This window comes from Danio rerio, chromosome 14 (genome assembly GCF_052040795.2).
Source record: "Danio rerio strain M-AB ecotype USA chromosome 14, GRCz13ab, whole genome shotgun sequence".
NCBI classification, from domain to species: Eukaryota; Metazoa; Chordata; class Actinopteri; order Cypriniformes; family Danionidae; genus Danio; species Danio rerio.
The window spans coordinates 5,504,124-5,518,380 of record NC_141034.1 but is presented as its reverse complement, the minus strand read 5'-3'; the positions used below and the strand labels follow the sequence as shown (position 1 = coordinate 5,518,380).

The 14,257-nt window shown below is 37.9% G+C and overlaps 1 long non-coding RNA gene across 1 annotated transcript in view; it reads left to right on the top strand.

Moving 5' to 3' along the window:
- LOC137487507 (uncharacterized) overlaps positions 1-11,130 on the top strand; it is a 214,880-nt gene extending 203,750 nt beyond the window's left edge. Inside the window, exons 8-9 of the long non-coding RNA XR_015507159.1 lie at positions 7,392-7,670; positions 7,801-11,130. This is a non-coding gene — a long non-coding RNA (uncharacterized LOC137487507). The remainder of the gene's footprint in view (positions 1-7,391; positions 7,671-7,800) is intronic.
- Positions 11,131-14,257: the final 3,127 nt, after the last annotated feature.

The window sequence follows — 14,257 nt, the reverse complement described above, 5'->3', positions numbered from 1 at the left end:
GCCAATCCGACAACCAACCAAACCAACCCAAACCCAACCAAACAACGAATGTCTAGTGGATAAGTATGCAACCTTTCCCCTCTATCTCTGCTCCCCATTCATTCCTGTTACTCTACTCTACTCCTCTTACTCTAAAAAGGGTCTGAAAAGCCCTAAAACAAAATTATGAAAAAGTCAATCAATCTTTATATCATACATATCAGACCCAAAATCTGGTCTAAATCATCAAATGTGTGGCAGGCCTTAAGAGTTTTTAGTCTCATTTTTCACAGAGTGTGGTGCTTCACCTACTACAACATCCTGAAAGTTGTCTCCAAGTGTGTGACAGAAGAGCAGGCAAGCTTTAGGGCATATTTCATCATAATTGCGTCTTTAACAGATCGTTCAGTTGCTCATTTATGTGCATTCTGTCACCGTTGAAAGTGTCCTGTCGATCACATTGTCACATCTAATATCCTCCACATTTATTTTTATTTCATTTCCCACCACATTCGAGATGAAGAAGCATTTTAATCTGCCGTTCGCTGCTCTTTCATCCAGAGAAATCTCCTCATGTGTTTGCGTAATGACGCGTGCAGAAGTTATGACCAATCATATAAGTTCACAATATGTGAATAACATTAAATACACATATATCATCAGATTAGATATGTGTTATTAATTATTCAAACCGCTTTACCTAAACTTATCTATACTATATATATATATATATATATATATGCTTCTGCTTGGAAAAAGTCAGTTTTAAATCACAATGTACAATGTTTATTTTGCTAGCGCACATCGTTATTCTTTAGGTGACCAATTAATCTGTGCAAGTTAATTCATTGTTAAAAATGAATTGGTTTGTTTCAGTAATCTTGAATCAAAATCTGGCTGTTTGCTTCTGTGTTTGAAGTGGCGTTTCTCCTCTGATGATATCAGTTTGTCAGCTTCATCCACAATACTCTTAACCACGCCCCTCTTACCGTTAGTTTGTTATGAGGGAATGAAGCTGCAGTCACACTAGAGTTTAAGCTTGCGAAATTATGTCATACGGCGCTGCGAAAAAAAGTTGAAACAAGATGATTTGACATTTTAAAAAGCGAGCGATTGGTCCATATTTAACATTTCTGTCCAGAGAGGTCATGTTTTGATTCTCGTTTGGTATCACGCAGTCAAGTGATGCAGATTTGCAGGTCAGAGTTCACCAAGCTTGAACTTTTTGTAATGTAATGTAGTCAAATGTTTACAAACACAAGCGCAGCCATTTAGAGGTCATTTCTGGTTAATGATGTCAGAATTTACCGGCATTTTGGGATGGATGTGTGAATGCTCTTTTCCGGAAAAATTCCGTAACATCCTCGCCTGTGTGAACAATGCTTTTTTGAATATACCGGTAAAGTCGTTCCGGAAATTTTCCGGATATATACCGGTATCACTGTGTGAAAGGGGCTACTGTATATAGTAATATAGCTGTAATAGTTGTTCCTCTATTTGTATATTTGCATTCACTACTTACTGCCTTTTTATATTTTTATTATCTTTTTATTGTCCCGACTCTGTAATTCTGTTGCACTGTAGAAGCTCTGTCACAAAAACAAATTCCTCATTTGTGTGAACATACCTGGCAATAAAGCTCTTTCTGATTCTGATTAAAAACAGAAGTCTACTATAATACAGTGACTAGCTGGCAGCAGTTCACCAGTAACTTACTGCAAATCAACTGCAAAAAATACTGTAGTTACATTTACAGCACCCTTTACCTTGCTGTATATGCATTTACAATGTTGTATATCTTTACTGTAAAAAATATGTCATTTTCACAGCGCAACTTTAAAATACAGTAACATACCGTATATCTATCCTACACTGAAAAAAATTATCCAAAGATGATTCCTTGGATTTACTTACTTTTTTAAAAGTTAAGTGGTTGTAAACAATTTATTTGTGTTGAATTTAAACAAACAAATTAAGTTGAACATTATTAAACTTAATTTGTTTGTTTAAATTCAACACAAATAAATTGTTTGCGACAGTTCTGCATGCAACACTTTTTTCAGTGTACAGTAAAATACAGTTCATATTACAGTTAAATACCGTGTAATTTACAAAAATCAACCATCAAGTCTGAAGTTGTTCCTCCTGCAGGCACAACTCTGCTTTGCTGTGTACATTAAAGTCTACTCTGTAACCCTTTCTGATCAAGAATTATCACATGCCCTCTCTTACTTTTTCTATATCTTCTTGCCGTGTCTCAGTACTCTTTGCACTCTTCTCTTCAGCCTGGCCTAATGTGTTGGAAAAATGTTGCTCTGCGTGCCTCTGTTGACCTGCTGGTGACTAATAGCGTGTCAAGCCTCGCTCGGGCAGAACAAAAGCCGGCCGTATCGCTCTTGAGGCCCAACGGCGCCTGCACTTGTTGGGTTACAGCATTTCAAAGGGGTTCAACGCGGAGTGCAGGGCTGCTCTAAATTTTGTCTCGGGCTGTATATTACACACTCGTATGAAAGGCCTGTCAGAGAGCCCACCGCTTGTGAAATAAACACCTCTTGACACACCGGTTTCCCCAAACATCAATCAGCACAATGGCGTTGGACATGGAACAGGAAGCGTAACACACTGTGCATTAAGTGTGGCTGTGATTATAATGCTGCGTTTGGGAGATTAACTCTAGTTAATTAGCGAAGGACCTGAGCCAGCTTTTTTTTGCTTACAATGACTGTGCCATGATACTCCTCCATAAGGACTCATACATCAAGGTACAGATATGTTAATAGCTGTAGAGCTTTTGCACAGCGCTAAGGTGCCGTCTGTGTTATTGCTGTATCGCACATGGACTGAAATAAAAAGAGCTTCATTAGAGCCATTGGATTGGAAAGAATAGCGCCACATATGGTCTCGTTTAAGTCGGTTGGGCTGTGTTAGTACGCAACAGCAACTTGCGATGGAAGAAATATGATTATTGTAACTCACTAGAGACCCGAGAGAGACTACAAATTAGACAGACTTCACCAGATCGCCAAAAAGACAGTGATCTAATGTAATGAATTACAAAGAAAAATGTGTTTGCTTTTTAAGGAACTGTACTTTACTAAGTAGCTTTAATAATGTATTTATTTACTTTTAATTGAGTACATTTTTTAGTTCTGTATCAATATTTTTACTCCACTATTTTACTTAAACCGGCAGTCACTATTTCAGTCGTTTCTTGCTTATGGTGATTGGCTAAGTCAGGGCTGTCCACACTCTGTACTGAAGGGCCAGTGTCCTGGAGAGTTTAGCTGCAACCAGTGGTGGAAAGATGACTGAAAAATCTTACTCAAGTCTTACTGGTGGGTGCACTAAGGCACTCGGCCTGCGGCCTCATGCCAACGCACGCCTCCCACCAGTGCTGATACACAGCCATATTGCACTGCTACTCGTGTGATATTGCTCATATATATATATATATATATATATATATATATATATATATATATATATTAGGGATGTAACGTTATTGTAAATACTGTCATACCGCAATATTATTTTTTTTTGATATTACCGTAGTCGCATGACTCGGTAAAACTATAGGTCTTCTGAGAAAATTTGCTCAGGCGAATGAAGCGAACGGGAGGTACCGGAAACTACATTTCCCATCAGCCCATGCTTGGCCATAATCCCTTGCGGTCTGTTGTCGCTACAGATCCAGTAATGCGGAAATGGAGTGTGCTGCTAGAAGCAGGGATAAAAAAAGAGCTGGGTGTTGTCGCCGCGCGCGTACTGAATAGGTGTGTTGTCGCGCGAGTTCTTATCAGCTGTGTTGTCGCGCTCGTACTGAAAAGCGGTGTTGTCGCGCGAGTTCTTATCAGCTGTGTTGTCGCGCGCGTACTGTAAAGCGGGGACGGAGGGTATGTCGCGTCGCGGGGGCACTTTTGATCATTTTGGAAGGGAACTTTCTATCCAAGACTAAAAAGGGCATGTGCACTGCACAGGTTGAGCACTGTGTGTGCACGTGCCTGCAAGTTGGGGAATACGACTAATCAGTCATGGGGACTGCAGAAACACAGCACACTGTTCAGATTGATGCAGACATGAGATCTCTATCTCACTCATGGTTTGTCCTCTCAAGTGGGGGAAAGACAATGCACAACGTTCCCCATTGCTAACAACCTGGGCCAAGTCATATCTCTCTTGTCCCAGAAACCTCAGTCCCAAATGAGAGGGTTTTTTTCTGTTGCAGGGGACATTGTAAATGCCCAGAGATACCAGCTTTTACCAGATTATATTTATATGATAATTTTCCTTTAAACCCATCTTTATCTAAGTGAGTGAGTGATTAAATGTTGAATGTGATTAGTTTTCAACACTACTACATTGAAACTTAATTTTTTTACATGGTTTAATAATTTTTTGTTATTAAAATTTTAGTTCCTGTTTCAAAGCTTACAGATAGATGACTAATTTGTATGTCATTGACACTTTTGGCACTTTTTTGGAGTATTTTCATAAGTTTTGTTTTTTCCTGTAAATGGTTCAATAAATACCGTACCGTGACATTCATACCGAGGTATTACCGTACCGTGAAATTCTCTGAAATCCCTAATATATATATATATATATATATATATATATATATATATATATATATATATATATATATATATATATATATATATATATATTGGTCAGGCATTTTCGTGTTTTCGCTTGAATTATTTCTGTCTATCATCTATGTTCTACTTAAAAAAGAGCGGGCTAATTAAAGGCTTATTGATTAGTAATAGTATTTACATTTTAGTTAGTATTTCATTGTATTTAGATGTTGTATGAATCCTGTGAAACTCAACAACTGTGATTTGAAAAATGGATATGTTAAAATTAAAATTGTATTTAGATATGTTAAAATGGTTGGTTAGGTTTTGTTTAGGTTGTTATATCTATCAAAAGCGACAAACAAATGTTGCTTATTTTATGTCACAGTTAAATCTTAATATGTCTTAAACACCGCCCATTTCACTTTGAGGTTGGAGCAAATGAACACACTGAAGTGTTTATGGGTTTACAGTCCTGTAGGTTCGGGTTCGCATCAACAGTTTTAGTAGGTTAAATTTCACATTTGTCACATTTACTGCTGCGCTGTGTAATATTTTGCAATGAAATCCAATTAATCTAATATAAATTAGAGGACTAATTATGAGTGCTTGCAAGAGTTCAATCGCAAATTTCAAAGCAGTTTCATGTCAGTCGCACAGATTGACTGTGTGTATTGAAGTATTGATGATGTATTGATGTTTTATTCAGATTTATTCTTAAGATTTATTCTGCAAACTAAATTTCATCTAAATAATAAAAAAAATAACTTTAATTTTGTATTTACACAAAGATCCTCAAACCAAAATGAATGTTACTGGAAAGAGCCATCAGTGCGGCGGTGCTTGAGACGGCTGTTATTCTGCTCTTCCGTTGCACCACGGTTGGGCCGCAGCAGTTGTCGTGGTGATTTATTGTGATTACCGCAATGGCAGCAGCTCCACGGAGCGGAAGGGCTCTGAGATTAACGAGCGCAGTGATAAAAGTGCTAGCGAGTAGCACGTTTGCTACTTAATAGCTCCTGAAATGAGGCGCCCCGCCACGCGGCGCCTCCCGCCCCTCCCCCAGGGATTTCATTACTTTAAGACAAATGGATGAATCCATGCTGAAGTGGGCTTTGAGGAGCGGGCAGAGCAGAGATGGTTTGTAATTACCCTAATCAGAGCGAGAGCCTCTCTAACGTGCCAGAAACATGCGCTGGGGTCACAGCAGGAGGACCGGGAGGCCAGACCAAACAAAACAAGGAGCGCAGAGTCACCTGCAGTCAAGTCTCGGCAGGGATGCTGGAAGTCACTGCAGACCACAGGTAAAGATGGCTGCTGTGTTTGTTTACCCTCCCGAAAGATGAGGGAAGGAGTACTGTAGAGTTGCTTCCGCATTTATTTTGAGTTGGAGTTCATTTACACCTCCTGTCGTCACTTGTTTCGCCATTGTAGTTGAAAGTGGGTGCAAAGTACAAACTAGGCTTAAAAAATTGGCCATATTTCTAATATGGCTTTTCATGGCTGAGGCCTGTAATATTGACACAGAAAATTTGAAATCCTGTTTACTATTATCTATTTAGATTTTCTTCATTTACTGGGATATATTTATTACTTAAGCAGATGTATCAGAACAGACTTTAAAAGAAAGAAATATCACAACCCTGCTGAAAAATCCAGCCTTAACCAGCCTAGGCTAGTTGGCTGGTTTTAGCTGGTCGACCAGGCTGGTTTTAGAGGGGTTTTGACCACTTCCAGGCTGGTTTCCAGCCATTTCCAGCCTGGTCTTTGCTGGTCAGGCTGGGAGATGACCAGCTAAAACCAGCTTGACCAGCCTAGCCAAGCTGGGATGCCAGCCAAAACCAGCTATATCTAGCTTAAACCAGGCTGGTCAAGCTGGTTTTAGCTGGATTTGGCTGGTCATTTTCCAGCCAATAAATGGCCAAAACCCCTGTAAAACCAGGCTGGTCAACCAGCTAAAACCAGCCAACCAGCCTAGGCTGGTTTAAGCTGGATTTTTCAGCAGGGAAGCAAGCTGACAAGAAGGCAGAACTTAAAATAAAGGCAAGACCTATTATGCCCCTTTTTACAAGTCTCTGATGTTCCTAGAGTGTGTATGTGAAGTGTGTATAGCTCAAAATACCCAACAAATTATGTTTCATAACTCTGAAACTGACCCTTTTAGGCTTTGATCGAAATTGTGCCATTTTGGTGAGTGTCTTTTTAAATTTAAATGAGATTGTGCTCTGTACAGGAGAAGGCGGAGCTAGAAATGCCTATGTGTCAGCATAGTGGCAGATTCAATAACAAGACTGAAGTCTTATGATAATGAGGGAGAGATTGTCATTAGTGGGCAGGACTTTCCCCCAGTGATTACACCAAGGGTCATCAATCTCGGTCCTGGAGGGCCGGTGTCCCTGCAGGGTTTAGCTCCAACTTGCCTCAACACACCTGCCTGGGTGTTTCAAGTATACCTAGTAACACCTTGATTAGCTAGTTCAGGTGTGTTTGATTAGGGTTGGGGCTGCTAGACACCGGCCCTCCAGGAACAAGTTTGGTGACCCCTGGATTACACGTACAAAGGAAAAATGTCAAGCAAAGCATTTCTGCAGATCGAGTGTGTGTTATCGAGTGTGATTATTCCTTCATTCATTTTCTTTTCGGCTTAGTCCCTTTATTAATCTGGGGTCGCCACAGAGGAAGAACCGCCATCTTATCTAGCATATGTTTTTACGCAGCGCATGCCCTTCCAGCTGCAACCCATCACTGGGAAACACCCATACACTCCTATTCACACACATACACTGCGGACAATTTAGCCTGCCCAATTCACCTGTACCGCATGTCTTTGGACAGGTGGGGTAAACCGGAGCACCCGGAGGAAACCAACGCCAACACGGGAAGAACAAGCAAACTGTATACAGAAATGCTAACTGACCCAGCCGAGGCTCAGACCAGAGACCTTCTTGCTGTGAGGCGATCGTGCTACCCACTGCTCCACCATGAGGCCTCAGGTGTGATTATATATAAAACAAATCAATATATCTTACCACTAGAAGCTGGTTATATTCACACTGTGACTTTTGCCGCACAACTGTGTTTAAACCTCTTATAAAAGCAATTTTTGCATAACAGGTCCCCTTTAATCTATAATTGTTTACCATGCTAAACATGGCTAGAAGCTAGAAGCTGGTTATATTCACACTGTGACTTTTGCCACACAACTGTGTTTAAACCTCTTATAAAAGCAATTTTTGCATAACAGGTCCCCTTTAATCGATAATTGTTTACCATGCTAAACATGGCTAACAGTTATTTTCAGCCCCATAAACACACACACACACACACACACACACAAACACACACATTAAGTTTCCATGATTTGTGCAGACTTTCCATATTAAAATATTTTATACTGATCAAACAATATTTTCCATCCACAAACCAAGTCCTGCTTTTAAACTCACTTTCAGAAAACGTGTTCAAATGTTTACACTTTTAGATAAATATACTTGAGTATTTTTTAAGATGTCGTTTCCCTTTTAGGGGACAACACAAAATGGCAAAATTCTCAGGTTTTGCTGTCCTTTTTAGGGACAATAGGTCCCCAAAATAGTCATGTGTTCATCCTGTAGTGAAACAAATCTTTTTGCAAAACCATCCCAAATGCATATTAGATGCATTTCAATCAAGTAATGAGCTCAAGAAGTTCATTATTTTAAACATAGAAGCGGGGCGAGGGCCAGCAAGAAAGCAAAACCACTCACACTTCAGACGACCTTGTAAACAACTACGGGGCACAGGGTAGTTCGGCTCTTTTTCTTGGCTTTGTAAGCTGTTCATCAAGATGACAACAAGATTAGTTTAAACTTGGGTTGACCATAGCTCATTATTATATGTATATAGTATTACAGTGTAATGTCACGGCTGTGTTTTTAAAAATGGCGGTTCCATTGTTTTTATTCTCCTGGCTTGTTGCACGAGTGAGTGACGAATCTCTGTAAACCAGTAACATTCAGCTGTGCGATTTGCTCCAACTTTTGGTACCCTTTTGTTGTGCTAAGTACCCTTGCAAACGGGTTCCCAAAAAGTGGTATGGTAAAGGTACCTTTCGATAGTCGAAATGGCCATAAAAGCATACTGAACGCAACTGTACTATACCACTCAGAGGAAACGGGGCATTAGTAACTTCCTTAACTATACATTTCACATACTGTATGTTTCTCCCATGACAACATTGGTTGTATCTCAGTTCAGGTAACTTTCTAGCACAGATTTAAGCCTGCACCAAATTCTCCATGTGTCACATTGGATTAAAGTGCCTCCTAAATGACAACTTCCTGTACCTGTCCTCCACAAAAGATAAAAGGTGACAAAAAAAAGAAGTGCTAATCTCCAATCTTTTGATCATTAAAATGAACTCTGCATTGAAAGGGCGTTAAATGTTATGGTTTATTGCATTTTAACAACTCCCTGGCTTGTGGCTAATGACTGAATCCTACAGCCGGTCACTGGGAGGCTACAGCTGTCTTTGTGCACCCGAAAAGGCTCCATGTAGGTCTGGAATAAAAAACTATAAAAGAAAATCCTAATACTTCCCATTTGCACCATCCTCTTTAATCTGGGGTTTAAATACTTCCAATGGACTCTTAATTGTTTTTTTTTTTTTACTTAAACAGGTGCTCAGTCTTTCAGGGACTTTGGTTAAAAAAAAAAAAGAGAGAGAAAAAGAGGGAGGGGGATGATGGGATTTAATGGTCCACACCAGCGAACAAAGCGTAGCTCCCTACAATGGTGAAACTTCTGGCTGTGTGCCAGTCCACAGTCAATGTCAAAAACACAAGTCCATGAAATCTGCCTGCTTCCAAAAAGACAAAATAATAATAATAATAAAATACAACTACAATATGACTGGGCAATGGTTAAAACCCTCTTCATGAACCAAACATTTTTGATCAGGATTCTCCATCTCTCTGTTCCTCAACACTCTGAATGGAAGTTTTCAGTCCCATGGAGATTTTCCTGCATGTTAGTAGGTTCTTTCATAAAGAGCGCAGGCCTTCCCCTCCCTCGCCGAGCCATAGAAACAGGACTCTCTCTGTGCTTTAGAGGAGTTTTGAGGGCCGTTTCTGCGCTGGAAGCCTTTGAGGTGGTTGGCCTTTGAAGTCCTGCTCTCCACCAATAGCTGCACTTTGAATGGCTGACATTAATTGTTCCCAGAGAGACGTGGAAAGACCTACAGCGCGAAGATGAGTGGACCAATACTGTACACCTGTGGCCCTCCATAACCCAGAAGATTGTAAAGGAACTTTTGACAGGTCATTTGTGCAAGAATTCTCTAAAAGTTCTGAAGTATTTGAATCTGAGTAGGTTTGGCCTCTTGAAGAAAACTATGCACAGCTTAAAATTTCTACTTTCTATGTCTGGAGACAGATTTTTAATAGCTATCACTGAGCACCTCTTATTTATTCATTTGCGACAAGGATGCTCATCAGAATTGTAAAGCATTACTTTGCTACAGCAATCCACATGTAAAAGAAATACTTAGTTCTTTTTAGAGGCTAAATTCAAACCCATAACCCAGTAGATTCTAAAGAAACTTTCATCAGGTAAATACTGCAAGAATCCTCAAAAAATAATGGAGATTTTGAATCTAAGTAAGTTTGGGCTGTCGAAGCACACTATCCTCACTTTTAGTTCTTGTGTCCAGGGACGCGTGCAGTACATAACGTAAATAACTAATAATTTGCACAATTAAAACTAAAGATCTACAAAAATGCTAGTCAAATGTAGTTGTGTAAGTCTTTTCACAATGCATATAATTATATGAAGATTTAGGAAAAGAAGCTAGCGTGCCAGTAATGTAGTTTGGGAAAGTAAACTGTCACCATCCCAATAGCCGGATGCTTAAGTTTATTTTATTATTTGGCAATTAAATCTTAATCTAATCATGACCAACTGTAAATCGCTGCAAAATTTGTAAGTCTTCTGAATACATTAATACTGTTTATTTTTGTTTTGTATGAAAAGATCAAAATCCGTTTATTGTCACTATTCAACCTGTGGGACCGTTTGTGGTTATGATTTTAAACCATAAAATTATAGTCTAAACATAAAGCACAACAAATGATATATCATTTGACAGCTTAACATTTTGTTTCCATATTTAGTGACAAATAAGAGTTTGAGTTTAAGCATTACTTTGCTACAGCAATCCACATGTAAAAAATGTTTAGAAGTTTTTTAGAGGCTAAATTCAAATCAAATACCACCAATTTGATGCCTACTTTACAAATATTGTCAAAATATAAAATATATGGTTCATTTTCCTTAACACACAAAAGTAGGGAGCCTTTTCATATGGTTACCAATGTGAACTGAATGTCATCTGGTGGTGATGTCTGGTACTGCAGCCAAACTAAATTTCATTGAGGCTCATATTTTGAGATATCAAATTCAAATTTGGAATATAACTTGTTTGGATATTTAGCCTCGATATCATCAGGGATTTTCCAGATATTATTTCTATTGTTGATATTTTTACCATAAGAATATTGACTACATTTTTATATGTGGGTGTAGCTCAGTGTTAACTAAAAGAAAAAAAAAAGAAAAAAACGATCTTTACCTATAGATGATCAAAATTAATGTAAAATAGCAACAGTAATCGTAGTTAGCCAGAGTGACAACTAGCTCATTAGCCAAAGTGAAATATAACACTGTAAACACAAAGTAGCAAAAGTAAACTTGGTTAGCCAGAGTAAAAACTAGCATTCTAAACACACAAATAAAATAGCAACAGTAAACTTGGTAAGCCAGGGTGAAAGCTAGCTTATAGCCAGAGTGAAAACTTGCATTGTAAACACACACATGAAATAGCAATTGTAAACTTCCTGAGCCAGAGTGAAAACTAGCATTGTAGCCAGAGTGACAACTAGCACATTAGCCAACGTGAAATATAACATTGTAAACACAAAATAACCAAAGTAAACTTGGTTAGCCAAAGTAAAAATAGCATTGTAAACACACAAATAAAATAGCAACAGTAAACTTGGTAAGCCAGAGTGAAAGCTAGCATATAGCCAGTGAAAACTTGCATTGTAAACACACAAATAATATATCAACAAACTTGTTTAGCCAGTGTGAAAACTAGCTTAGTAGCCAGAGTGAAAACTAGCATTGTAAACACACAAATAAAATATAATTTAGCAAACTTGCTTAGCCAGAGTGAAACCTAGCGTTGTAGCCAGAGTGAAAAATAGCATATACTGTACCTTAGACAGAATAAAATCTAGCATTGAAAATACACATTTAAAATAGCAACAATAAACCTGGTAAGCCAGGGTGAAAACTAGCATATAGCCAGAGTGAAAACTTGCATTGTAAACACACACATGAAATAGCAATTGTAAACTTCCTGAGCCAGAGTGAAAACTAGCATTGTAGCCAGAGTGACAACTAGCACATTAGCCAACGTGAAATATAACATTGTAAACACAAAATAACCAAAGTAAACTTGGTTAGCCAAAGTAAAAATAGCATTGTAAACACACAAATAAAATAGCAACAGTAAACTTGGTAAGCCAGAGTGAAAGCTAGCATATAGCCAGTGAAAACTTGCATTGTAAACACACAAATAATATATCAACAAACTTGTTTAGCCAGTGTGAAAACTAGCTTAGTAGCCAGTGTGAAAACTAGCATTGTAAACACACAAATAAAATATAATTTAGCAAACTTGCTTAGCCAGAGTGAAACCTAGCGTTGTAGCCAGAGTGAAAAATAGCATATACTGTACCTTAGACAGAATAAAATCTAGCATTGAAAATACACATTTAAAATAGCAACAATAAACCTGGTTAGCCCGTGTGAAAACTAGCATTGTAGCCAGAGTGAAAACTAGCTTATAGCAGAGTGAAAACTAGCATTTAAAACTAACAAATAGTAACAGTAAACTTGGCTGGCCAGAGTGAAAACTAGCATTGAAAACACAAAAATAAAATAGCAACAGTAAACTTAGGTCAGGGTGAATAACTAGCATTGCAAACACAAATGTGCAAGAAGGATGTAGCTAATTGTGTTCCAGCAACAGGCCATAAACACTCTAAAATGAAAGTACATCACCTTTAATTAAAATTAATTCTGTTTCATCATGGCTGAGTTGACACAGTGAGAATATTCTGGGTTTTGAGCTGCAGAGAAACACAGCCGGAGGTAAATCAGTCTGTCATTTCTCTCTGATCTCCCCAAACACGCTGCGTAAACACTGTCAAAGGAAACACACAACAATTTCACAACTGATTTATGTTACACATGTATTTATTGATTTTTTTTATCTCCCTCAGGAATGGATGTCAGGTTTTGAGTTTTATATGTAAAATTATGAAGCATAGAGAATATAAACCAATTTTTTCATTTCTGTATACAGTGATCAGCATAAATAAGTAGATCCACATTTGAAAATACATATATTTATTCATTTCTCAGTTAGTATAGACTATATCATTATATTTTAGGTGATACGGTGGCTCAGTGGTTAGCACTGTCGCCTCACATCAAGAAGGTCGCTGGTTCAAGTCTTGGCTGGGTCAGCTGGCATTTCTGTGTTGAGTTTGCATTCTCCCCATGTTGGCGTGGGTTTTCACCTTAAGCACTTGTTTTCTCCACAGTCCAAACACATGCAGTGTCTAGGTGAATTGAAGTCAATTTGAGGTGTTGATTAGAACAAAAATTCCTTTTAATATTTAAAATATTCCTTCTATCGTGTGCCGTTGCTTTTATTTAGAACACAGTTTAAATCAGCTCGATCATCAGAATCGCTCTTGTTGTTCGTTAATCTGGCAACCTGCGTTTGCGTTTGTTTTGATCAAAGAATGCAATACCTAGTTCAACCACTGGATGTCAAACTTACATACTGCGCCTTTAAAAACAGTGTCATGTCAATTTTTTGTTTATTTTTTATTTATTTATGCATATATTTAATAAATTATGTAATGTATTTAAGGCGAGGCAGTGGTGCAGTAGGTAGTGCTGTCGCCTCACAGCAAGAAGGATTCTTGGTCGCTGGTTCGAACCTCGGCTCAGTTGGCGTTTCTGTGTGGAGTTTGTATGTTCTCCCTGCCTTCGTGTAGGTTTCCTCCGGGTGCTCCCGTTTCCCCCACAGTCCAAAGACATGCGGTACAGGTGAATTGGGTTGGCTAAATTGTCCGTAGTGTATGAGTGTGTGTGTGGATGTTTCCCAGAGATGGGTTGCGGCTGGAAGGGCATCCGCTGCGTAAAAACTTGCTGGATAAGTTGGTGGTTCATTCCGCTGTGGTGACCCCGGATTAATAAAGGGACTAAGCTGACAAGAAAATGAATGAATGAATGAATAATGTAATTAAACTTTCATTAATTTGATTATAATTAATTCATTGTTAAAAAATACATTTATTTATTAATTATATTTATGTCTATATTTTATACATTATGTAATGTAATTGGATTTTTTATGTTTTATTATGACTAATATATTTTATAATAAATTTATAAAAAATTTGTTGTATTTATTTTTCTATTTTTAATAAATGTATAAATATAAATGTTTTTATTTATTATTTTTATGCATAATTATGTACATATTTAAAGCAATATATAATGTAATTAGATTTTTGATCAACTTGATTATAATTGATTTATGTTTCTTTATTAAATACATAATTTTTTTTCATTTATTCTTTCAT